This window comes from Macaca nemestrina, chromosome 4 (assembly GCF_043159975.1).
Source record: "Macaca nemestrina isolate mMacNem1 chromosome 4, mMacNem.hap1, whole genome shotgun sequence".
In the NCBI taxonomy this organism is placed as follows: domain Eukaryota; kingdom Metazoa; phylum Chordata; class Mammalia; order Primates; family Cercopithecidae; genus Macaca; species Macaca nemestrina.
This window is the reverse complement of record NC_092128.1, coordinates 103,146,227-103,173,759: the sequence shown is the minus strand read 5'-3', so window position 1 is coordinate 103,173,759 and position 27,533 is coordinate 103,146,227. Positions and strand designations below refer to the sequence as shown.

At 36.4% G+C, this 27,533-nt stretch overlaps 1 pseudogene; it reads left to right on the top strand.

Annotated features, from left to right (window-relative positions):
* LOC105475837 (protein C-mannosyl-transferase DPY19L1-like) overlaps nucleotides 1-27,533 on the top strand; it is a 105,398-nt pseudogene that overhangs the window by 36,354 nt on the left and 41,511 nt on the right.

Genomic DNA, 27,533 nt, shown 5'->3' with positions numbered 1-27,533 from the left:
ATCTATAAACTGATATTCCTCAAGTGTATTCTGCAGAAAAGTAGCTTGGGGATGGGATTTGGGAAATATGAAATTAAATCTTTAATGTGTGGAAGTGCCTTGTGAATTTCTAGGAGCAGGTAGGCAGTGTGGGGGTTTTCCATCCTCATGACCATGGATCCCTTTCCTTGCACATCTTTCTCACCCTTTTTCCTAACGTATGTCATCTGTCCCAAGGAAAGCAGTTTGAGAAATGTTGAAGGACATAAATAAATATGAGGTTATAAAGAAAAAAGAAAAATCAGGTTGTATGATGTACAGTAGTATGACTAGTAAGAATTTTTTATTCCCTTTCAGTTTGCGTGCTTTTCTGAGTCTATACATATTGAAGATAGCAAATGATTTCTTAAAAATGAAAAAAGATTATTTTGACTAATGAAATTTTGGAGGAAATAAACTATTTTGTAAATAAGCATAGGAAAGTTCTAGTGTGACTAAAATCTTTTATAATACCAGAAATTATGATCTTATGTATTTTAAGGTTTTTCTTAGGATTGACCTGAATTTTTGTTTTTTTCTTTTCCAGTGGCAGCCGATTAGGAAATATCCTTCCTTCCTTTTCTCTGTCTGTAAGTATAGGTATACCACAGAGAGGTGGGAGAGCAAACAAAGAACCAGATGGTATAGGCATCAAAGGCCTTGTATTTTTTGATTGTTAGAAATTCTTTTTTTGTGAAATAGGATTGTTTAGCTTTTTCATAGTAAGATTTAAAAAAAACTATTACCAAGCATGATTGATTCTGTTTTATGTAAAACATAATTGCATATATAAAGATGTGCACATATGAAGAGGAAATTTCTTACTTTGTATTTTTTAAAAATAAATACTTTTTAAAAAAGTAATTCAAAGTGAGTGAAAGGATTGCCTTGGGGTTCATATCTAATTAACCCATTTTTAGGACCCACAACATATTTCTGACCCATATTTCTGAAATATTTTTGCACTGAACTGAGACTAAACTATAAACGTACATGTTCCTAATTACTTATTGACATAGTTATGCCATTTATATAAGATTTGGAAAAGAATTCTTGGAACACTTTGAAAACAATCTCATTAATCCTTATAATATTCTTATATGGTAGATTCCTAGTAAATATCGCAATAGCATAAAAATGGAAGCAGTAAAACATTAAGTGATTGGCTCAAGGTTACCCAGCAGGGAGATTATTTTATTTGTATTTTTAAAAAATTATTTATTTTAACTTACAAATAATAGTTGTAGATATTAATGGGCTACAATGTGATGTTTTGATTTATGTGTACATTGTAGAAAGAGTCAATCAAGCAAATTAATGTAGCTATTCCCTCACCAACTTAGCTTTTCTTGTGGTGAGAATGCTAAAAATCTATTCTTTTAGCAATTTTGAAATATGCAATACATTGTTGTTAACAGTAGTCACCAGGCGGAGCAATAGATCATTAAAACTTATTCCTCCTGCCCAACTGAAACTTTATATCCTTGGATCATCTCCCCATTACCCATCTCTCTCCTGAGCCTCTGGTAACTACCTTTCTGTTCTCTGTTTCTATGAGAATGACTCTTAGATTCCACATATAATTAATATCATACAATATTTGACTTCCTGTGCTTGGTTTATTTCACTTAGCATAGTATCTTTCAGTTCCATTCATAGTGTCTCAAATGACATAATTTCCTTCTTTTTTTAAGGCTGTGTCATATTCCGTTGAGTATGTATAGCACATTTTCCTTATTAATCTCTTTATGGACACTTAGGGTTGCTTCCATATCTTGGCTATTGTGAATAATGCTGAAATGACCACGGGAGTGGAGGTATCTCTGATGTACTGATTTCAGTTCCTTTGGATATGTACTCTGAAGTGGGATTGCCAATTCTACTTTTAGTGTTTTTGAGGAAACTTACATGGCTTTCTAGAATGACTGTATGAATTTACATTCCCACCAACAATGTGCAGGAGTTTCCTTTTCTCCACATCCTCTCCAACACTTATTTGTTTTTTTTGATAATAGCCATTCTAACAGGTGTAAGTTGATATCTCATTTTGGTTTTAATTCGAATTTCCCCTATGATTTGAGAAGCTGAACACTTTTTTTTTCATGTATCTGTTGGCCATTTGTATCTTTCCTTTTGAGAAATGACTTCAGATTCTTTGCCCATTTTAAAAATTAAGGTGTTTTGTTGCTCTTGAGTTATTTGAGTACCTTGTATATTTTGAATATTGGCCCCTTATCAGAGGCATGGTTTGCAGATAATTTTCTGCCAATCCTCGGGTTGACTCTACACTCTGTTCATTATTTCCTTTGTTGTACAGAAGCGTTTTAGTTTGACGCAAACCTATTTGACTATTTTTGCTTTCCTTGCCGGTGCTTTTGCAGTCTTATCCAAGAAATTATTGCCCAGATCAATATTGCACGTCTTTTTGCAGCGAGAGGATTACAAGTTTCTTGATTCCCCATTTATCTCTCCAAACACGAAACTCTTCAGTAGGGGAGTAGCATTACAAAGAAGACATCACTATAATTTATCTTTTACAAATGAAAGGTGCAGAGACCTTTTCTTGCCAATTTGTGGACCTCTTACTTCATTTTTCTTTCATTCTTTCTTCCTTTCTTTCCAGTGTTGGTAAGTTTTCGGCCTGTACACCAGGTACTTTTTGATGATTGAGTTATGTAAGTAAAACAAAGACTCCTATCCTTGTGGACAATCATGTAAACGTGGGATAATCTTCTACCTTAAAGCAGGAGAATAACTGGCTTATTTGGGCAGTAGCAAGGAGGAGCAGAGAGTGATAGCAGATAAGGTCAGGCAGTTAATAATTGGAGGTAGGATAGAGTGAGAGCAGATTTCTGTAGGTCATTGTAGGGTCTATTTGGAGTGGATGGAATGCCTCTAGAGGATGATGACTAGTAGAATGGCATGATTTAAATTATGTTTTACATGAATTTGGGAAACAGTGTAAGTACAAGATGTATAATTTTATGAAGTCTATTCACTGGTATGTCTATGGATTTGTGAAGTTATATTAAACTTACAGTAACTTCAAAAGTTCAGTAAAAACAGAGTGTGTTAATCTTAGCAGCATATCTGCTGATGTAAATTTGAAAAGCAGTTTACAATAGAAAAGTAGCCTACAACATTTTTTATGACCTTGCCGCAGCTGGATTTCTGGTTTTGTCTCACATCACTCTTCAGGCTATTTTTGTTTGTTTTGCTTCAACCCTATTGGCCCTTCTTTCTCCAGTTCCCGAAAAGGACTATTCCTTTTCCTTCCTCAGGGCCTTTGCACACGCTGTTTCCTATGCTTTGTATATGCCTCTGTGCTCCCTCATCTTGACCTGTGCCTAATTAACTCCTAGTCATCTTTCACAACTGGGCATTTCAGTTTGCATCTCAGTGGTGTCCTTAATTTCTTCCTGCAGATCTGGATTTCCATCTGACATAATTTCTCTTTAGTTTTAATAATTTTATTTAGCATCGTGATAAAGATCTGCCAATAAGTCCCTTAGTTTTTGTCTGTCTAAAAATGTTATCTTGCCTTCATTTTTGAAGTGTATGTTTGCTGAATAAGAATTATAGGTTGATAGCTTTACCTTTCAGCACTTTAAAGATGCCATTCCATTAACTTCTGGCTTCCACTTAAGAAGTCAGCTATAATTTTTATTGTTGTTCCTCTGAATGTAATGTGTCTTTCTCTGTTGTTTGAAGATTTTCGTTATATATTTGTTTTTTATTGGTTGATGGTGGTGAACCTAGACGTGCTTTGTTCATTGAACGCTTTTGTTTTGTGGGTTGGTTTTTATTTTTAATCAGTTTTGGAAAATTTCTAGCCAAGATCTTCTTTTTAAATACTTTATTTTCTCCATTCTTTCTCTCTTCTCCTTTGGGGATTCTAATTACATGTATGTTCAACTTTTTAAAAACACTATCTCACAGATTTTTGACATTCTGGTTTTTTCCCCATTTTTTTTTTTTTCCTCTCTATTCCTCCCTTTGGGTGTTTTCTCTTGCCATGTCTAGGAGTTGATGGATGCTTTATTCTGATGCATGCAGCCTGCTATTATCACTGTCTGGTAAATTCCCTCCCTCCTTCTCTCCCTTCCTCCCTTCTTGCCTTCTTTCTTCCTTCGTTCCTTCTTAGGATTTCCATTTTTTTCCCCTAGAGTCTCCATTTTTCTGTTGAAATTTCCTATCTCTTCATTCATCTCACTAATATTTTTCTATACGTTTTAAAATCTAATTATTGTAGTTATTTTAAAGTCTGTCTTCTAATGCCAACACCTACGTTATCTGGGAATTTAACTCCATTGACTGTTTTTTTTCTCTTGATTGTGGATCGTGTTTTCCTGCTACTTTGCATGTCTCATAGCTTTTTACTTTATGGAAGACAATTTCTGTAAAATAATGATAAAGGTTGAACTAGATAATCATTTTTGCCTCAATTTCCCTAGAAAGGGAACATCTTCTTTTATGTCAAGCACCTGGGAAGACAGACTGAGAATTTGTGATCCCACATGAAGCCCTGCCAAACAGGGCAGTAGTATAGTTTTAATTTGTTTTAGTTTACTTCCAGTTTCAAATGAACTACAGCGGTCTCTTTTTTCTTTGTCTCAGTCTCCAACTTTCCAGGTGCTCAACTCAGGGGACGATTCCTTTGATCTCACCACTCTTTAAACTGGTTTTCAGCTTTTTAGTTAATTTTAATCCATCTCCAGATTCAGCCGTGGCAAGGCCCTGGAACCTAAGCGCTGTGTGTGAGATCGTGAGCTCACTGGGTTCTGACTCTCCCCAACTCCTTTGCCTGCCAGATTCACGTGTGTGTATGTCTATGTGTGTCCCAGGTTGAGGGAGGGGTGGCTGTCACAACAAATACTCATTTTTGTGTTTGTAGCTTTTTCGGATTCTTGTTTATATGGTTAGAAGTTGTTTGGTTCCAGCAAAGACACTCTGCCTATGGCAGATCCGTACCTAAATTATGCAATTGTTCCCAGGTGTGACGGTAGAGCCAACAGCTGTTCTATATCTTCACTTGGGGTATGTCTAGTTCCACTGTAAATCTTGTACTAAAAAGGCAGTACAAGAAAATTGCATTTTTCTCTGTTTTTTCTCCAGCTTTTTATTTTGAACAAATTGAAACTTATAGAAATGCTCTAGATTCACTTTCATTTACCAGTTTTAATATTTTAACACATATGCTGTCTCTCTTATACGAACACCGGCAGACATTTTTCTAATCCATTTGAAAATGGGTTGGAGATATGATATCTCACCCCTAAATACTTCAGAATATATTGTCTAAAAGCAAGACATTCTCCTACATAATCACAATACTGTTATCATACTTGAGAAATTTAACACTAATAATTATACAATAATATCTTAATATAACCCATATTCTCATTTACATAGTTTATTCCCATAAATTATTTGATGCTTTTATTTTGGATCCAGAATCTGATTAAGGATCGTACATTGCATTTAGTTGTCATTTTGTTTAGAAAAGTTTATCTCAAACAGTTTTTTCTCTTTTTATTTAATGGCCTTAACATTTTTGAGGAGTCTGAACTAATTATTTTGTAGAGGTCTGATAATTTGTACTTGCCTGATTGTTTCCTCATTAAAAGCTTCAGATTAGACCACTTTATTTTATTTTATTTTGAGATAGGGTTTCACTCTGTTGCCCAGGCTGGAGTGCAGTGTCACAATTTTGGCTCACTGTAGCCTCTCCCTTTCTGGTTCAAGTGATTCTCGTGCCTCAGCCTCCTGAGTAGCTGGGATTACAGGCGTGTGCCACCATGCCCAGCTAATTTTTATACTTTCATTAGAGACAGGGTTTCACCATGTTGGCCAGGCTGGTCTTGAACTCCTGGCCTGAAATAATCTGCCTGCCTCGGCCTCCCAAAGTGTTGGAATTACAGGCGTGAGCCACCACGCCCAGCCAGATTAGACATTTTAATGAAGAATGTGGCACATACGATGTTGTGTCCTTTTCTTTGCATTACATCTGGAGGCATACAAAACCAATTTGTCCCATAATCAGATTTACTAAGTTAAATCACACAGTTAAGGTGGTATCTGTCATATTTCTCTATTATAAAAATGCCCTTTTCCTTTTAATAAGTGAAATGTGGGATGATACTTTGAGACACCAATACCCTCTTCCTCTGTAACATTTACCAACTGATTATGCATCCATTGATGATCTTTGCCTGAATTAATTATTACATTAGCTGTTGTAAATGGTAATTTTCTAATTCTAATTTCATCTGCATTTAGTGGTGTTCTGTAAAGACAAATCCCCTGTCCTGCTGTTTTCTTTTACTATATATGCATAGTTTTTAAAAAATTTATTCAATGTTTCATAATCCATCGCAAATCTTTTTGATGTTCTCATTGTCACACATTTGGCTGGTAATAGTCTCCCCACATTTTAATTATATATAATTTTCATACATTAAGATTTGCATGTTTTAACTATTCAGTGGATCTTTACATATGTATACAGTCTTGTATCCAGGCTAGATCAATGTATAGACTATTTCCAGCCCCCAAGCAGGCTCACCTCTGTTCCTGTCCCATCTGTATCTTTCCCCATCCTTCAAAACAGGTAGCTACTCTTCTATCTCTATCACCATTGATTAGTTTTGCCTGTTTGGGGGTTTCATATAGTGGAATCATACTTTCTTATGTCTGATGTCTTTCTCTCAGTGTATGTCTGTGATATATTTCCACATTGTTTTCTAAAGTGCTTGTGCCAGGTTTTACCCCCATTGGCAATGTACGAGAATTCCAGTTTCTTTTATCAATACATCCTTGTCAGTGCTTGGCATTGGCAGTCCTCTTAATTATAGTCATTCTGATGAGTGAAATGGTACCTTATTATGGGTTTCGTTTGCATTTTCCTGATGAATAATGATATTGAGCACCTTTTAATATGGCTTATCTGATTTAGAACTCTTTTCTTTAATACCTATCTAAGTCTTCACCCATTAAAAAATACTTGGGTTATTTTATTCATATATGAGAACTCATTGTCAATTCCGTGGAGTTCTTTGTAGAATATATGTTCTGCAAGTACCCTCTCACCACTTATGACCTGCCTTTTCATCTTTTCAGATTTTGTGATTTTTATCTTTGTGTACACAGATCTTTTTGGGGTTTTTTGATGAAGTTCTTAATTTTCATGAAGTTCCATTTATCAATCTCTTATGTTCAGTCCTTTTTGTGTCTGATTAAAAACTCTTTGCCTACTGTAGGTCATAAAGATTTTCTTGTATTTTCTTTTAGAAGCTTAAAGAAAATATAAGGGAAAAGCTTGGTGTAGCTTTCACATTTTGGTTTATAATCTGTCTAGAATCTTGTATAGAGTATGAAATAGGTTCGAGATTCCTTCCTCCCCTACACCACCCCAAATAGGATGTCCAATTAACCTAGTACCATTTGTTAAAAAGAAAATTCTTTCCCTGCTGAATTGTAGTGGGCCTTGTGTCATAAATAAAGTGACTATATATTTTTGGATTTATTTCAACACTCTCTATTATGTTCTATTTGTCCATTTATCTTCAAGCCAGTATCACATTGCCTTAAATATTGTAGTTTATAAGTTCAATATCTGATAATAAAGATCTCTAACCTTGTTTTTCATCAATATTGCCATAGCTGTTCCAGGTCCTTTGTGTTTCTATACGAATTTTAGAATCAGCTTGTCACTACTCCCCTCTCTTTCAACACATACACAACCTGTTGGTTGTGTATTGGATCTCTAGATTAATTTCGAATGGACATTGCTGAATATACTAAATTTTCCAATCCATAAACATAGATTTATATTCATCTCCTTTAATTTCTCTCAGCAATGTTTTATGTTTTGCACATATTTTATTAATCTCTAGATATTTTATGATTTTGGCACTATTTTCTGCCCTTTTGATATATCTCATTGGTGTCTGAACACTTCCTTTCAAACACAAAAAGGTTCCAGAAACAAACACAAAATGGTTTCAGAGTTACTACACTAATGTCATTACCAATAACAAACCTACCAAGTATGGTTCAGTATTTCTCTACTTATTTTTCTCCTAAGAGTATATGCTACTAAGGAGGTCTAGTCAGAGTATAAAAGTTAAACAATTCAGAAGCAACCTGAATTGTTTTTATTTCTCCATGTTGTATTATCATTTTGATAGTGCAGTTTGAATCATTTGTTTCTGTTTTTATATTGCCTTTATGCCTTGGCTAATGCTTTCATTTTGTAGTCATAATTTTGGTTATGTTGATAACCTTGAGCAGTGTAGTTTATAACCACATGATAAAGGTGGTAGAGTTGATACTGATAACATCTTGCCAGATATATTTTCTATTTTAGATGAATAAGTAGTGGTCAAGTTCGAGTCATTGCAACAATGGGTGGAAACGTGGAGGTGTACTCACTGCTTTTTCAACAAAGTTGACTGCTTTCACAGAGGTTTTTTGTAAATTTAGGATAGGATATACTGATATCTTAGATTTTCAGAGACAAAAAGATTCATGTTTTTTGTTATACAACCAACTGAAATTCTTTATAAAGATAGTAAAGTTTAAAATAGCATTTACATATCACTGACACATTAAACCCTCTATGAGCCAAAATTGTATTATAAGTTCAGATTGAAATATATAACTGGTTAATTGAGCAGCTTATCAGTACAGGCTGTGCATCTGTAATCTGAAAATCTGAAGTCTGAAATACTCCAAAAGTCCAAAACTTTTTGAATGCCAACATGACTCTCAAAGGAAATTCTCACTGGAGCATTTCAGATTTTGTTTTTTTGGATTAGAGATGCTCAGTCAGTAGGAAAAATGCAAATATTGCAAAATTTGAAAAACTCTGAAATCCAAAACACTTCTGGTCCCAGCATTTTGGATAAGAAATACTCAACCCGTGGATGGTACAAAAATAGACCAAAACTCCAAGAAAGCAACCAGGCTTACTTATTATCAAGATACAGTGCCCTGAGACGCACAAAGCCTACTCCAAACTAAGGGTCTTCCTAAATAATGGGACTGCCCTAAGAGCATCAAACAAGAGATAATCAAGCCATGTCTCTTAAACCTAGCATTTTTATGTTTACTATGTGGATAGCAGGATTCTTAACACCTATAACATTCTCTGAAGAGAGGTAGCATAACCTTCATGGTGCCAGCAGTCTTTTAAGGAAGCACTGATAAACATAATGTTTAAAGCATTATTATAGTTAATATTAAGCAGTATGAAGAAATAGTATAATCAATATAGAAAAGCAGCAGTCAGAGGTGGGTAATTTGTTTTAAACCTAAACTTTATAGTAACAAGTTGGGATTGATACAGCAAATAGCAACTCTAGTAAAAACTCTTGGAATAAATCTTAAACATGATCTGTTTGATACTAATACTGACCACAATTTATTTATTTATTTATTATTAATTTTAATTTTTTATTATTATTATACTTTAAGTTCTAGGGTACATGTGCATAACGTGCAGGTTTGTTACATATGTATACTTGTGCCATGTTGCTGTGCTGCACCCATCAACTCGTCAGCACCCATCAACTCGTCATTTACATCAGGTATAACTCCCAATGCGATCCCTCCCCCCTCCCCTTTCCCCCCTCCCCATGATAGGGCCCAGTGTGTGATGTTCCCCTTCCCGAGTCCAAGTGATCTCATTGTTCAGTTCCCACCTATGAGTGAGAACATGCGGTGTTTGGTTTTCTGTTCTTGTGATAGTTTGCTGAGAATGATGGTTTCCAGCTGCATCCATGTCCCTACAAAGGACACAAACTCATCCTTTTTGATGGCTGCATAGTATTCCATGGTGTATATGTGCCACATTTTCTTAATCCAATCTGTCACTGATGGACATTTGGGTTGATTCCAAGTCTTTGCTATTGTGAATAGTGCCGCAATAAACATACGTGTGCTTGTGTCTTTATAGCAGCATGATTTATAATCCTTTGGGTATATACCCAGTAATGGGATGGCTGGGTCATATGGTACATCTAGTTCTAGATCCTTGAGGAATCGCCATACTGTTTTCCATAATGGTTGAACTAGTTTACAATCCCACTAACAGTGTAAAAGTGTTCCTATTTCTCCACATCCTCTCCAGCACCTGTTGTTTCCTGACTTTTTAATGATCGCCATTCTAACTGGTGTGAGATGGTATCTCATTGTGGTTTTGATTTGCATTTCTCTGATGGCCAGTGATGATGAGCATTTTTTCATGTGTCTGTTGGCTGTATGAATGTCTTCTTTTGAGAAATGTCTGTTCATATCCTTTGCCCACTTTTCGATGGGGTTGTTTGTTTTTTTCTTGTAAATTTGTTTGAGTTCTTTGTAGGTTCTGGATATTAGCCCTTTGTCAGATGAGTAGATTGCAAAAATTTTCTCCCATTCTGTAGGTTGCCTGTTCACTCTGATGGTAGTTTCTTTTGCTGTGCAGAAGCTCTTTAGTTTAATGAGATCCCATTTGTCAATTTTGGCTTTTGCTGCCGTTGCTTTTGGTGTTTTAGACATGAAGTCTTTGCCGATGCCTATGTCCTGAATGGTACTACCTAGGTTTTCCTCTAGGGTTTTTATGGTATTAGGTCTAACATTTAAGTCTCTAATCCATCTTGAATTAATTTTCGTATAAGGAGTAAGGAAAGGATCCAGTTTCAGCTTTCTACTTATGGCTAGCCAATTTTCCCAGCACCATTTATTAAATAGGGAATCCTTTCCCCATTTCTTGTTTCTCTCAGGTTTGTCAAAGATCAGATGGCTGTAGATGTGTGGTATTATTTCTGAGGACTCTGTTCTGTTCCATTGCTGACCACAATTTATAACTCACTAGTCAGTTGTTCTTCTATTATTTTGAAGTTATGAAGATAAATCAATTAGATCATGCTGTATTTCCAATATTATAAGTTAATAGTTTGAAAATAGAGATTGGAAAATTAAGCTATTTTTGAGATTCCTTATTTATTGATTCTTGAGTGAATGATTAAAAATTACATGGTGAAACCCTGTCTCTACTAAAAATACAAAAAAAATTAGCCAGGCATGGTGGCGGGCGCCTGTGGTCCCAGCTACTCGGGAGGCTGAGGCAGGAGAATGGCGTGAAGCCGGGAGGCGGAGTTTGCAGTGAACCGACGGCGATTGCGCCACTGCACTCCAGCCTGGGTGACAGAGCGAGACTCCATCTCAAAAAAAAATTATTAAGCGGAAAATAAAAGCCTGTTGTTAATATCTACACAGTATTATGTTGCAATGTAGTCAGTGTTATGAAATGTGTGCTAAAACTTATATACTAGATGATAGCAGTTTGTGCAACGTAAGATTTTTATTGAATTTATTTTCACAATAAATGGATTTCTTGTACTTAGAGACAGCATACATTTGTATAACCCTTTTTTGAAGCAGTTTACATTTATATTTCCTTTAATTCTCAAATTTCAAAATAATGCCTTTAAAAAGCATTGGCATTTTAAACTGTCACACTATTTTTATTTTACATTTAAAATTAGCGATAAAAAATATTTATTTGTTGAAACGTAAGGCATGACTAAACCAAATCTCTTCACTATTTTCAAAGTATATGGGGTCATCTGGAATGGCAATTATATTTGTACCAGATCTAGTAAAGCACGTTGTGTTACTAGAGAAACATAGGAAGCACTTTCATGGACATTTGATTTCATGCACTCAGAATTTTGAAAGGAGAAGACCTTGCCGTTCATTACAGTCCTATAATTGGGTTTTCTTGTCCGTACTTTCAGAGAATGTAATTCAGTTTTGGTGAACTGAGTGACTTCAGCTATTAAATGAATTTTGGAGAAATGATAACGTCATTGAATGTGGGTAACAAATGTGGGGGAACCGTCTGTATGAAGAAAATTCTCAAATTGTACATTGCATAGTTTGAATATTTGTTTGAATATTTGTTTTTGTACAGAGACTGATGACTTTACAAATTTTGATCGTACAGGCATACTTCAGAGATATGCAGGGTTAGGACAAGACCGGGGCAATAAAGTGAATATTGTAATAAATCAAGTCATACAAATTTTTTGGTTTTCCAGTGCACATAAAAGTTATATTCACACTGTACTGTAGTCTGTTAAGTGTGAAATAGCGTTATGTCTAAAAAACAATGTACATACCTTAGTTTAAAAATAAGTCGCTAATCCCAGCACTTTGGGAGGCTGAGGCAGGCAGATCACCGGAAGTCAGGAGTTCGAGACCAGCCTGGTCAACATGGTGAAACCCTTTCTCTATTAAAAATACAAAAAAAAAAATTAGCCAGGTGTGGTGGTGGGTGCCTATAGTCCCAGCTACTTGGGAGGCTGAGGCAGGAGAATCGCTTGAACCCAGGAGGCAGAGGCTACAGTGAGCTGAAATTGTGCAGCTGCACTCCAGCCTGGGCGGCAGAATGAAATTCCATCTCTAAACAAACAAACAAACTACCAATGATCATGTGAACCTTCAGCAAGTTGTTCAGATGGAGGGTCTTACCTTGGTGTTGACAGCTGCTGACAGAGGAGTTGCTGAAGATTGGGATAGCTGTGGCAGTTTCTTAAGATAACAGTGAAATTTGCTGTGTTGATTGATTCTTCCTTTCACGAAAGATTCCTCTGTAGCATGTGATGCTGTTTGATAGCATTTTACCCACAGTAGAACTTTCAAAATTGGAGTCAGTCCTCTCAAACCCTGCCACTGCTTTAGCAACTACGTTTATGTCATATTCTAAATCCTTTGTTGTAATTTCAACAATGTTTACAGTATCTTCACCAGTAGTAGATCCCATTTCAAGAAACCACTCTTCTTTGCTCATTTAAGAAGCAACTCCTTATCCTTTAAGTTTTATCATGATATTACAGCAGTTCAGTCACATCTTCAGGCTCCACTTCTAGTTATCTTGCCATTTCCACCACATCTGCAGTTACTTCCTCCACTGAAGTCTTGAGCCCATCTAAGTCTCCCATGAGGGTTGAAATAAACTTCTTCCAAAGTCCTATTAATGATGGTATTTTGACATCTTCCCATGAATCAGAATGATTTTAATGGTATCTGAAATAGTTAATCCATTCCAGATTTAAATTTCATTTTCCCAGACTCATCAGAGGAATCACTGTGGCAGTTAGAGCTTTATGAAACTTATCTCTTAAATAATAAGACTTGAAAGTTGAAATGACTCTTTGCTTCATGGGCTGCAGAATAGATGCTGTGTTAGCAGGCATGAAACCAACATTAATCACTTCATCCGTCTCCACCCAAGCACTTGTGTAACCAAGTGCATTGTCAATGAGCAATTTGAAAAGAATTGTTTTTCCTGAGCAGTAGGTCTCAAGAATGGGTTTAAAATATCCAGTCAATCATGCTAAAACAGATGTGCTGTCATCTAGGCTTGTTGCTCCATTTGTAGATCATGTGCAGAGTAGATTTAGTGTAATTCTTAAGGGTCCTAGGATATTTAGAATGGTCAGTGAATATTGGCTTCAAGTTAGTCACTGGTTGCGTTAGGTCCTAACAAGAGAGTCAACCTGACCTTTGATGTTTTGAAGCCAGCCACTGACTCCTCTCTGACTAGGAAAGTCCTAGATGACATTTTCTTCCAATAGAAGGCTTTTTCATCTGCACTGAAAATCTGTTGTTTAGTGCAGGCACCTGCCTCAGTTATGTTAGCTAGATCTTCTGGATAACTTGCAGCTTCTACATCAGCATTGCTGTTTTACCTTGTACTTTTATCTTATGGAGATGGCTTCTTTCCTGAAACCTCATGAACCAACCTTTGCTAGTTCAGACTTTTCTTCTGCAGCTTCCTCACCTCTCTCAGCCTTCATAGAATTGAAGAGAGTTAGGGTTTTGTTCTGGATTAGGCTTTGACTTAAGGAAATGTGGCTGGTTTGATCTTCCATCCAGTACATTAGAACTGTCTGCATATCAGCAATAAGGTTGTTTCACTTTTAATTTCCTTCAATAATTTTTCTTTTGCATTCCAGACTGTTAGGCATAAGAGGCCTAGCTTTTGGCCTCTCTCAGATTTTGACGTGCCTTCTTCACTAAGTTCAATCATTTCTAGCCTTTGACTTAAAGTGAGAGATGAACAACTCTTTCTATTAATTGAACACTTAGAGGCCCTTGTAGGCTTATTAATTTTCCTAATTTTAATATTGTTGCATCTCAGGGAATTTGGAGGCCTGATGGGAGGGAGAGAGATGGGAGAGTGGCTGATCGGTGGAGCAGTTAGAACACACATGTTTATCCATTAAGTTTGCCATCTTATTGGACATGGTTCAAGGCACCTAAAGCAATTACAATAGTAATATCAGAGATTACTGATCACAGATCACCATAGCAGATATAGTAATAATGAAAAAGGTTGAAATAGGCCGGGCGTGGTGGCTCATGCCTGTAATCCCAGCACTTTAGGAGGCCGAGGTGGGCGGATCACGAGGTCAGGAGATCAAGACCATTCTGGCTAACACGGAGAAACCTGTCTCTACTAAAAAAAATACCAAAAAAAAAAAAAAAAAAAATTAGCCGGGTGAGGTGGCAGGCACCTGTAGTCCCAGCTACTCAGGAGGCCGAGGCAGGAGAATGGCTTGAGCCTGGGAGGCGGAGCTTGCAGTTAGCTGAGATTGTGCCACTGCACTCCAGCCTGGGTGACAGAGCCAGACTCTGTCTCAAAAAAAAAAAAAAGAAAGGAAAATGTTGAAATATTATGAAAATTACCAAAACGTGACACAGAGACTTGAAGTGACCACCTGCTATTGGAAAAATGGCACTGATAAACTTGCTTGAGGCAGGGTTGCCACAAACCTTCAATTTGTGACAGACGTTATCTGCGAAGCACAGTAAAGGGCAATGAAATGTGTTTTGCCTATGTATCTTACTGTCAATCCTACTGAACTCTCCAGTTAATCCAATAAACTAACAACTTTTAAAAATTGCATTCTGGTTACAACAGTATACATTATCAACAGACATTCAGTAATATTCAGTAACGACGGTATACATTATCAACAGATCTTTTCAGCATTCCCTTGTGGGAGTAGTTCATTCATAAATACATACATATATCATTTTCATAGAGGATGGTGAGCTTGGTAGAAAAGAGGAGTGAATTGACTCAGTCTTTCTATAGCAGTACTAGAAATATTCAGTGGTCTGAGGTAGAGCTAAAATATAGGAAACACTTATTTCTGACATGGTCTTTGCCATTCTGTGGAGTCTTTGTCATCCCTGCTTGCACTGAAAGACATCATAATTTATTTTAGTGTGACTTAATAATATCAGATTGCTTGCATTTAATTCTATGTGGTTTTCTGTTGATGGAAGGATGAACTTACTAATATATTTAGTATATATACAGAAAAATGACATTATTACAACCGCGATAGTACATTGCTTAATTATGTCCAAAGTGAGCTTTTCAGAAAGGTTTATACTTAAAAATTTTAGGACTTTTGTTACTTAATTTGATTCTACCACCTACTTTTAATATTTTGCAACCCAGGGTAGCTTAGGCAAAGAAGTAAAACCAAAAATGGAATATTCTTTTGTAGCAGCACTGAATGAAAATACTAAAATTGATGACTACAAAGAATTCTCAAGTACTAGTTATGGATAGTTTTGCTGAAATTCATGGGAAAGAAGACAGACAATAGATAAATAATCAGCTCAAAATATTCTGAAATTTGACAGAACGTTTTCTTGCTGGTACTTTTCCTCCCTTTCCTTTTAAGATGTAGTTGCATCTTTTTTGGTATTTTCTTGTTGACAATTCATGATACTAATGCTTTACATGATCTTAAGCCATGTGTTTCTCTGTCAGTAATATTTCTCACATGCTAGTTTTGCTGTCTGTGGAATAAAGTCCAGTAGTTTGTTTTACAACACGCCATTTAAATTATTTGTTAAAAATAATTTTATTTTATTTATAAATAGCAATTTTTACTTGGAATGTCTGTCTTAGTAAATTTAGCAAGTATACTATACTATGAATTTTTTTTTCAGTGTACCTGTGTAATGTGGACACCACCTCTCCCTGAAAGCTTCTCATATGCATTTCTTGTTCTTCAAATGTTGCTTGTGACTCATATTCTCAGGTAACTTTGACTTAACCTTATTTCTCTTTGCATTAAATAATTTAAACTAGAATTTCTTAAGCTTCCATAATAAAGTCAATGTAATACAATAATTAACCAATATGATGCTGTTATTAGTAAAAATATTTTAAGAGTATAACTTAAAAATAGTACCAAAAACATTTCTTCTGTCAGCCTTCTATTCCTCTTCCTTTTTCTTGGTGGTCCACAGTGACTGCTTGAGAAGGAGCAAATTTGCTTTCACTTCTCCTGTCATTTCTACTTTCTCAAGTCTTCTGTTACCACTATAGCCTCCTGATAATGAGCAGAAAGAAGGTGAAGGCTGGTTATGCTATAGTGTATCCTGTAAGATACAATCCTTTGGGGCAAAGTGTAATTCACAGAATTCACACTTCTCTCCCTTTCTGCTGACAAATATTGACCTGCCTTGCTTCAGAGGGTAAAAATGAAACCAAATGGGGGCTATGGAAAAATGGAACAAAGCATGATAAAAATCTGAAGATGACTCAGACCGATAACTCCCTTCAGTGATCCTCCAAATTCGGAAGAACTTTGTTGAAGTCTGTTATGCCAAACCCTTTGGGCAATCTATATTTCCCTCTGAATGTTACAGCAAGCATAGAACCATCACATGGCTTTTAGTCTCCTGCATAGTAGTGTCTTTAGACAGACCTTTCATAGAACATGGGATGAGTAATGTTTTTGCATTAGCTTTTTAAAGTCTGTGTAGCTCCAGCTTTATTGCTGTCCCCTAAACTCTTTTGTAGGGTTTAATTCTTTGGCACCTTCAAATAAGGTGAACCTCTATGAATTCATAACCTTTAGCTGTGCCCTGTTGGTTCTGAGGCATGTTGAGCAACGGTCCCTTCTCAAACATCTCTGTAAGAAGTGTTGTGCTATAAGAGTCTTTGATTCACCACCACAGATGCTGTTTTTCCACATTCACATTCTTGACCATGGCTTTTTTCTCCAGTGTAGTGCAGACAGCAGACTGCCCATCAGTCTCTAGTTCCTTCCTGCTTTTCTACCTCTGCTCCTGTCTTAAATCCAGTGAAGGCAAACCTTTGAATCTTCTTTCACTCACTGATCTGATCTGTCCCTGAGTAGCTGTGCGGATGCTGCTCCGGGGACTGAGCGCTGCTTCCTTTAGTCCATCTGCACCATGGAAGGTAGTGTTAGTTTCCTGTTGCTGTGTAGCCAGTCACCACAAACTGGGATCTACTGTCTTGGAGTTCTCTAGCTCCGAAGTTTTACAATCAGGGTATTGGAGGTGCTACACTCTTCCGGAAGGCACAGAGTGGGAGGGGAGAGAATCAATTTTCTTGCCTTTTCTAGCTTCTAGAGGCTGCCTGCATTTCTTGGGAGACTGCCTGCATTTCTTGGGAGACCGCCTGCCTTTCTTAAGAGGCTGCCTGCATTTCTTGGGAGACCGCCTGCATTTCTTGGGAGACCACCTGCATTTCTTGGGAGACCGCCTGCATTTCTTGGCTTGTGGCTCCTTCATCTTCAAAACCAGCAATGGTGGATTGGGTCCTTCTTTGTCAGTTCACTCCAACCTTCTCTTCAGCCTGTCTTCCACTTTTGAGTACCCTGTGGTTACATTGGGCCCACCTGGATAATCCAGGATATATTCCCTACTGTCAGGCCAGGTGATTAGTAATCTTCATTCCGTCTGCAGCCCTAGTTCCCCTTTGCCATGCAACATGACATGTTCACAGGTTCCAGGGATTAGGGCACAGATATTTTTGGAGGCCATTATTCTGCCTTCCAGGATGGGGCCTCTCCAGTTGCTGTTTCCTGCCTTCAAGGGCTGCCTTCTGTTGGGTCCTTCTCTGTTTTTGGCTCCAGGTGCTTCTGTGACAAGCTTTTTATGTCTTCTTTAGCCTCTTATCATTGTCATTTTCAGCCTTACCCACCTTTTCATACCTGTCTTTACTTTTTGCTGAAAAGTTTTAGAAACTTTCCTTTCTTTAGAGCCTTCTTCATTGTCTCTGTTTATATTCTGTTGACATTTCCCTTCTCATATTCCTGGCCATCTGAAGCTGAATCAGCTGCTGCTTTCACCACTCCTGGTTCAGATCCATCCCATCTTGGTCTTCCTCGCCATCTTCATTGGCAGCTTGTCACTTCTGATTGCGATGGCTTTCCTGGTTATGCTCCTTAGTTGGTGTGGCTCCCTGCTTGCTTGGTGTGGCTGTGACTGCTTGCTTGGAAGTGTGGGCTTTCATTTTGCTTTCCTGGACACTGCAGTCTTTCTAGGAGGGAAAACCTGCTAACCCTCCTTTCTTGAAGTTTTGGCAGACATCTTGCCTTTTTTCTGAAGGATAGCAACCTTCTTTCTAGTGGCCATCTTCGTCTTCTGATATTTCATCCTTCTTACTGACATTGTCTCCTTTGGAAGAGCAGCCATTTCCTTTAGTTCTTGGTTTCTACCTGTAGTTGACATATTGTGACATGAGAGGGAGGTGGTGGGTGGTGATGGCTTGGGGGAGCCAAGAAGAAGCTGAGCAGTGTTGATGCAGGCTGCAGTGCTGAGGATACTGTTATAAAACTGGAAAGGAGACTATTCCTTAATGCTAGGAATCATGTATAAATAAGGTTAGAGGTATATTTTAACAAATTGGTTTTGTCCAGTTTTGCATTTTAAGCATTTTTAGAAATTCAGTTTATATAATCACCTAATACTAGCACAGCTGAGCTTTTTCTTGATTGTTCTTAGCTTTTTTTTATTTTTAATTATTCTTGGCAATATTTATGTTTCCATTTCTGTTGTCTTGGGTCAGAGCTATTTTGATCACCAATTGGATTTTCTTTGTTTTCTGTTCATTCCTATCTCCCCATAGTGCATTCTTTACCCAACTGCCAGATTGGTATTAAATTCTGCTCAGAAATCTTAATGTCTCTTATTACCCATAAAATGAAAATCATATTTAGTATTCAAAAGCAGTAGAGAAATGCTTTATTTTAGACAGTGGCTTTCAAACTTTCGGACTATGATCTGTAAGAAATAATAAGTTTTATACTGTGGCTTAGAATACACATACATGTATGCACACAACTGAAACAAAAGTTTCACAGAATAGAACCGCTCGTACGTAGGATATAGTCATATATATTCCGTTTCACCCTGCTGATCTCCATAAGTTGATTCCATAAGTTGATTTCATAACTCATTAAAAGGTTATCTGGAGTTTAAAAGTACTTTTGTTGGATTAAAATAGCAGAGAGGGATGTCCTTTGGGGAAGGGATACTTCCAGAAGTGAAGAAAGGCGTTTCGTAATGGTGCTCTATGCTCTAGGTAGGTTTGTCTAACCAGGATGTCTTTACTGTATCCAAGCTGCCTACACTCCATCACCTCAGTGTATTAACATGCACACTGTGCTTCTGTGAAGATGGACATGTGTGGGGCTTTGCGTTGGCTCGCAGATTTAGAGGATAAAATCATCTTACCCTCCTAAAAATCTCCTAAATTACAAGTCAGTGCCAAAATGAGATCTCTAAAGATTGCTTCAGAATGGCCCCCATATCTTTTCCTCCACTTTTCTGTGTTCTCCTACCTGTGCCAGACCCAACTTTTTATCTCACAAGCGTACAAAATCTCTCTCAGCCGCTTAGCTCTTATTCTACATTCTTGCACTAGTTGTCTGTGTAATACTTAGCACTTAAAATACACTGCTGTCATCTTTTCACAGGCATCTCCTGCCTTTCTAACCAATGAATCTGTTGAATCAGGTATTTTTAAAATATTCATACATGGATTCACCAAAATATAATTTGAAAAAAATGTTCATGGGTATACTGACCCAGCCACCCTCCTTCTCTCTGTGTTATTGTTAGCAATAATGGGTATTTACCTTTCAAAGAAAATTGTTGTAATTGAGTATCAGGAGGTATAATTTCTAACCCATTGGTTCATTTTATGTTTAGGTTGTGTTATAACCAGATCATATATATTTAGAGATTCTAATTTGCAGCAGTTTGGAGCCAATGCTAGACTATTTTGTGTTTGAACTTACTAATGCTTATTTTATCTTTTCAAGGGCTACAAAACTTTATAGAGGAAGTGTGATTGCACTCTGCATTTCCAATGTATTTTTCATGCTTCCTTGGCAGTTTGCTCAATTTGTGCTTCTTACTCAGGTGAGCTGATTATATTTTAAGCTGTTTTAAGCTTAGCATTTTTGACTATGTCAACTCATTTGCATAAAATTATAACTGAGATGTTTTATGATTCTAATTCCTAAAACATTTTCTAGGAATGTTGAACAAAAGAAAGTTCAGTGTAGAGAAATATGTAGGATTATTTATTAATGATTGTTAATTATTTACTTCCTAACATAATGCATTTATTGAACTCAAATTTGTAAGAATGCTTATCTTTGTTATTCAGTATTGTTAATGTGCTTAAAAGAGGACTAGTGCTATAACTTTAAGTATTTCTCTTAAGTTATCTATAGTATTTCTCTTACGTAAAATGTTTCTTTTATGAATAGTTGTGTACATTCTTGCATGTAGAATAAAGACACATAGGATTACAGGATAAATAGTTAACCAGTTCATCTCTTATAAAATTCTCTCTACCTGTCTGGAAATTTATCTATTGTCTTTCCATGTACTCTTGCCCACTATAAATGGAGGTCGTTTGTTGAGAGAGGGAGCGAATTACATACTCATTTTTTTCCCTGCCTACTATTTTTTTTATTGTACCTGGTATATTTGTATAAAGCAGTTGAAGAGTTGCTTTTTTTTTTTTTCCTGAGATGGAGTCTTGCTCTGTCACCCAGGCTTGAGTGCAGTGGCATAATCTCGGCTCACTGCAACCCCCACCTCTTGGGTTCAAGCGTTTCTCCTGCCTCAGCCTCCCAAGTAGCTGGGACTACAGGTGCGTGCCACCACACCCGGCTAATTATTTGTATTTTTAGTCGAGATGGGGTTCACTGTGTTAACTAGAATGGTTTTGATCTCCTGACCTTGTGATCTGCCCGCTTAGGCCTCCCAGAGTGCTGGGATTACAGGCGTGAGCCACCGCGCCTGGCTGCTTTTTAATATTTTTTAGAACGTCTTGCTTGGGAATGAAGTTAGACTTGGATTTGAGTCCTAATTCTATTCAGTAACCTCTTAATTTGGATAAAATAGTTAACTTTTCTTAGTTTAGATTTTCTCATTTCTGAAATAGAGATAATAAAAGAACCTACTTTATTGGGTTGCGTATAGGACCAGATGAAGTAATGTGTATGATTCTTAACACGGTACCTGGTACTTAGTAGGTGTCAGTAAAGTTAGTTGGTTTTATCATTATTTTAAAAAATAGGCTTTATTTGTACTTACTTTTTATTTTGATCTTGTCTTGTAGACTCATTTGTCTAACTTAGTTTGATGACATTTTCAATCAGTTTCTGGTTTAAAATTGTCTCTGAGATTCTTTCTTTAAAATTCTACCCTGTAAATGTACTGTGTGTTGCTTAGCCCTTGGGGTGAAAAGGGAGCATTCTCATTGCTTCCTGATAGTGGACACCGCCTGCTTTTCTGTGGAGGTGAAGGTCCCTGTGGGGCTTATGTTGAATAATAACACACACTTCCCACAGTTGTTATGTCATATCAGGCACCCCAAGAAATGCAGTATTCTCCATGGGTAACTCTGAATTAAGGGAAACTGTGTTGTTTTACTCACTAATGGAAAAATTTGTTGTAGATTGCTTTAGAGATAAAAAACTTGATGAATGAAACTTAAGTTATATGTTTAAGTATTCAGCTACTTTGCAATCTGTTTATGCTATGCTTTTGTAGTAGGACAGGGAGAGTTTAATTTGAGTTGCTTTCTCTATGAGGAAGGGTGTAGAGGCATTGTCTGACATATTACCTCTATGTAAGAGATACTGTATAATCATTTAATCAATTAATTCATCTAAATAGTTCCAATACTCTTAGAATTAGTGATATATAACATACAGTTTTCTTTCAAATAGAAAAGAAAGTTAAAAATACCTTTGCAGCAAAAGTACTCTTGATTTGAAATTGATAAATTTGATTATAACTAACTCTTGGATATTTGTATTAATGAAAGAACGCTAATAGAGATACTTGTAAAGAGTGACTAGCAAGGAGAAATTAAAGTATTTTTATGCACACATGCATTGCATAATTATTTTTCAGTTTAATGTACCTTCCCCAATTATGTATTAGTTATCATATTATAATTACATTTTCTTCTTTTTGATTGGACACAGCACTTTTTAATTGTACGTATTGACAGTAGGGTTGACCTGAAATTAAAATGAGTATTGTTTTGGACAATCGACAGAGTAGACAATTAACATGATTGAGAGAGCTGTGTATCAGAGAGAAAAATCAACCAATATTTTCTATACTAATATATTGACTATATTTAATAATAAATTGGCAGATAAAAGGAAGACAAAAGAACTCACTCTGTGTGTATATATAAATCAGTTGAAACAACAATAAATATATTCTTCATTCTTGTAGCTATTCATTTTATCTTTTTTACTTTTAATTTATTTTTAAATTTCAGATTGCATCATTATTTGCAGTGTGTGTTGTCGGGTACATTGATATATGTAAATTACGGAAGGTCATTTAATAATTTTTTATTGTTCTCTTCCATTTTTTGCCCTTAAACTCCTGATTAATATTTGATTTGTTCATGGTTGAAACTAGTTGTAACAATTTCATAACTAAAACAAATGTTGTTCAAACATTGTGATATAATCAACAGACCTTGTTTTGATAGACCACTCACAAAAATTTAATTTGGGTCATATTATCTGATTGAAGTTGTGCCCAACTTAATGCATTATCAGTAAAAGAAATAATTTATGAAACAGAAACATGGGATTGATATATTATCCAGGAGCTGTCTGTTAAAATGAAGTAGAAGGGCCCAACATGGTGGCTCACGCCTATAATCCCAACACTTTTGAGAGGCCAAGGTGGGGTTCACTTGAGGCCAGGAGTTTGAAACCAACCTGGGCAACAGAGCCAGAGCTCATCTCTACAAAAATACAATAAAATTAGCCTAGCATGGTGACACATGCCTGTAGTACTAACTATTTAGGAAGCTGATGTGGGAGGATTGCATTAACCCAGGAGGTTGAGACTGCAGTGAGCTATGATCATGCCACTGCACTCCAGCCTGGGCAACATAGCAAGACCATGTCTCTACAAAAAAGAAAAAAAGTTTTACTGAGTGTCAACTATCCAGGCATGTGGAACAAACCAGCATTCATATTACTACATTCTAACAGCATGGAGGAAGGAGGGAAGACAGAAGATAAATAATAAACATAGTAAATGGGTAAATTTATGTAGGATGTTAGAAGGTGATAAGGATTTTAGGCCAGGCATGGTGGCCTGGGGAAGTTGAGGCAAGAGGGCATTTGAGCCCAGGAGATTAAGACCAGTCTGGGTGAGACCCCATCTCTATAAAAAAATGAGACCCCATCTCTATAAAAAAATGCAAAAAAAGATTTTAGAAGAAAGAAAAGGTCAGGGTAAGGCAAATAAGAAGCACCAAGATCAGGGGGTAGGAGATGGAAAAATCAAATTAGGTGGTCAGGGCAGGTCTTCTTGAGAAGGGGAAGTAGAACAGAGATTGGAAGAAGGAGAAGGAGTTAGCCGAGTAGATATGAAAGAAACTGATCTCTAGGTTGGTGGAACAGCTAGAACAAAGACCCTAAAGCCGGTTGGTTGATGTTCTTGAATGATTGTCCTTTAAAAACAAACATTTGTCCTCTCTTTCATTAGTTTTTATAATTTTGATGTTTTCTTTTCCTGATAATTTTACAGTTGTCATAATATCCCATTTTCATTTTCTTAATAATTTATACATATAAAAGAACATTTATAATGTGTAAGGAAGTTATAAACACAGTCATAAAATAAACAACCGGGAGCCTATTCTCCAAATGGAAAATAGAACCTTATCGTTACTTTTAAGTCCTGTATGCCCTGAGCTCATCCCCTCACTGCTCCTAGAGGTAACCGCTATTCTGACTTTTTGAATTGTAATCAATTTGCTTTTCTTTATAAGTTTACCATATGTGGATTACTAAATAATATATATTTTTATTAAATGTTCACATTCTTTGTAAGGTTTATACAAATGGCATTATTTTATAAATACTATTTTTTCACTCAGATTTCTGCTACTTACATGTAGCTAGAATTCAAATATTTTCACTGCTTTATAGTTTCCACCATATAAATAAAGGATAATTCATTTATTCATTTTCTTGTTGAAGGACATTTAGGTTCTCTCCTCTCCCCCCAACTTCTTTTTTTAATTATAAATAATTCTGTACATTCTTCACGTATCTCCTAGGGCACATACGTTGAGAGTATCTCTAGGGTGTTTTACCTAGCAGTAAACTTGTTGGGTGGTAAATTATGTACATGTTCAACTTTATAAATACCAAGTTGTTTTTCTAAAATGATTGGACTACTTCCAAAAGCAATGTGTCATTCAAATAGCAGCTTATGTTATTCTACATCCTTTTTTATTTTATCAGTCTTGTTCATGTAAAATGGTATCTTGTGACCTTAATTTGCATTTTCTCTGATTCATAATGAAGCTGAGCATCTTTTCATATGTTTATACACCCTTCATGTTTCCATTGTTGTAAATTCCTATTCACATCTTTTACCAGTTTGTCTTGTGTCCAAAAGAAAATGACATCTATTTTAGTCAGTACAGTGTAATACATTATTTTTGTTATTTATGTTGATGCTCAAATTGTTCCACACTTGTCCAACTATTCAAGCTGACTTCTCTTTCCTTTTAACATGTCCTCATCATGCTTTGAGCACTTTTAAAAAGAAATGAATAAATGTTAAATTTCATGAAATGCTTTTCTGTATCCGTTTAGATGATTCTGTGTATTTCCCCCTACTTTAATCTGTTACTGTAATGAATTAACATTAATTAATTTTCTAGCATTAAATAAACTTGCTTTTCTGGGTTAAACACAATTTTTGCATGTCGCTGGATTCAGTTTGCTGTTATTTTGATGGATTTTTACATCCTTGTTCATGAATGAGTTAGACAGTAATTATATATTTTTTAGACTTGGCTTATTTTTTCCCAAACTATTTAAAATAGTTTTTTATTTTGTAGTATAAATCAGATATTTAAAATGTTAAGCCTTCAGAGTTGGCTGGTCACATAGGCAACTATGGCTGAGGGCATTGACTCAAAGTTATAGTTATAAAATTATAAAATTACCCAGTGTAGTTTGTAGTAAAACCTACCTTGGGTAAATGATACATACTTTATTATATGATTTACTATTTTCTGTCAGCTTCCATTATCACTTTATAAATTCCTAAATTCTTATAGTAATAAAAAGAAAAATATAGAATTATTTCCAAAAAATTATTTTTCCATTTTTTATTGTGGTAAAATACATGTAACTTAAAATTTACCACCTTAAGCATTTTTAATTATACAGTTTAGTGATATTAAGTACATTCACATTGTTTTACAACCATCACCACCATCTATTTCCAGAACATTTTTCATCTTGCAAAACTGAAACTCTATACCCATTAAAGTCCTTATTCTTTCGTCTTCCCAGCTGCTGGAAACGACCATTCTACTTTCTGTCTTTGTGATTTTGACTACTTTATGTATGTCATGTAAGTGAAATGATACAGTTTTTGGCTTTTTGTGACTGGCCTACTTCAATTAGCCTACTGTCTCCAAGTTTCCTCTATGTTGAAGCATGTCAGAATTTCCTTCCTTTTTAACGCTAAAAAATAATCCATTGTGTATACACACACACACACACACACACACACACACACACGATCTTGCTTATCCATTCGACCTGTCCATGAATACTTGGATTCCATTGTGTGTATACACACACACACACACACACACACACACACACACACGATTTTGCTTATCTATTCAGTCTGTCCACCGATACTTGGGTTACTTCGATGTTTCAGTTATAGTAAATAATGCTGCTATGAACAAATATTTTTTGAGATCTTGTTTTCAATTATTTTGAGTATGTACCCAGAAGTGGAATTGCTGGACTGGTCATATAGTAAATCTATTTTTATTTTTTTAAGGAACTGCCAAACTTTTCCATAGTAGCTATACATTTTACATTCCTATGAACAGTGCACGAGGTTCTATTTTCTCCCTGTAATCACCAACATTTATTTTCTGCTCTTGTGATGGTAGCCATCCTAATAGGTATAAGGTGATATCTCTCTGTGGTTTTTGTTTCTTAATTAAAAATCTTTATTTTTCAGAGAAGTTTTAGGTTTATAGCAAATTTTTTTTTTTTTTTTTTTGGAAACGGATCTCACTCTGTCGCCCAGGCTGGAGTGCAGTGGCACGATCTCAGCTCACTGCAACCTCTGCCTCCCGGGTTCAAGCGATTCTCCTGCCTCAGTCTTCTGAGTAGCTGGGATTACAGGCACGTGCCACCACACTCGGCCAATTTTGTATTTTTAACAGAGATGGAGTTTCACCATGTTGGCCAGGCTGGTCTCAAACTCCTGACCTCATGTGATCTGCCCACCTCGGCCTCCCAAAGTGCTGGGATTACAGGCATGAGCTACTGCACCCAGCCAGATTTATAACAAAATTAAGCAGAAAGTACAGACTTCCCATATACCCCCTGCTCCCCAACCATGCACAACCTAGCCCTCTATTGACATCCCGCACCAGAGTGGTACATTTGTTACAATTGATAAACCTACATCACACATCATAATCACCCAAAGTCTGTAGTTTACGTTAGGCCTCACTTTTCTGTGGGTGGTGGTTGTTTTTTGTTTTTTGAGACAGTGTCTTACTCTGTTACCCAGGCTGGAGTTCAGTGGTGCAAGCATGGCTCACCACAGCCTCGACCTCCTGGGCTCAAGGGATCTTTCTGCCTTGGCCTCCCAAAGTGCTAGGATTGCAGATGTGAGCCACCACAATCGGCCTGGGTTTTGACAAATGTATAATGACATCTGTCAACCATGTAGTATCTTGTAGAACAGTTTCACAGCCATAAAGTTCCTCTGTGCTCCACCTGTTCTTCCCTCCTTCCCCCTAACCATGGCAACCCCTGATCTATTTACTGTCTCCGTAGTTTTGCCTTTTGTATGGTGTCATGTGTTTGAAACCATACAGTATGTAGCCTTTTCATATTGGCTTCTTTCACTTAGTAAAAAGCAAATAAGTTTCCTCCAAGTCTTTTCATGGCTTGATAGCTCATTTCGATCTTGATTATTGTTAACATTATATGGATGTACCACTGTTTATTTTTTCACCTATTGAAGGACATGTTGGTTAACTCCAAGTTTGGGCAATTATGAATAAAGCTGCTGTAAACATCTGTGTGCGGGTTTTTACATGAATGTTTTAGTTCATTTCAGTA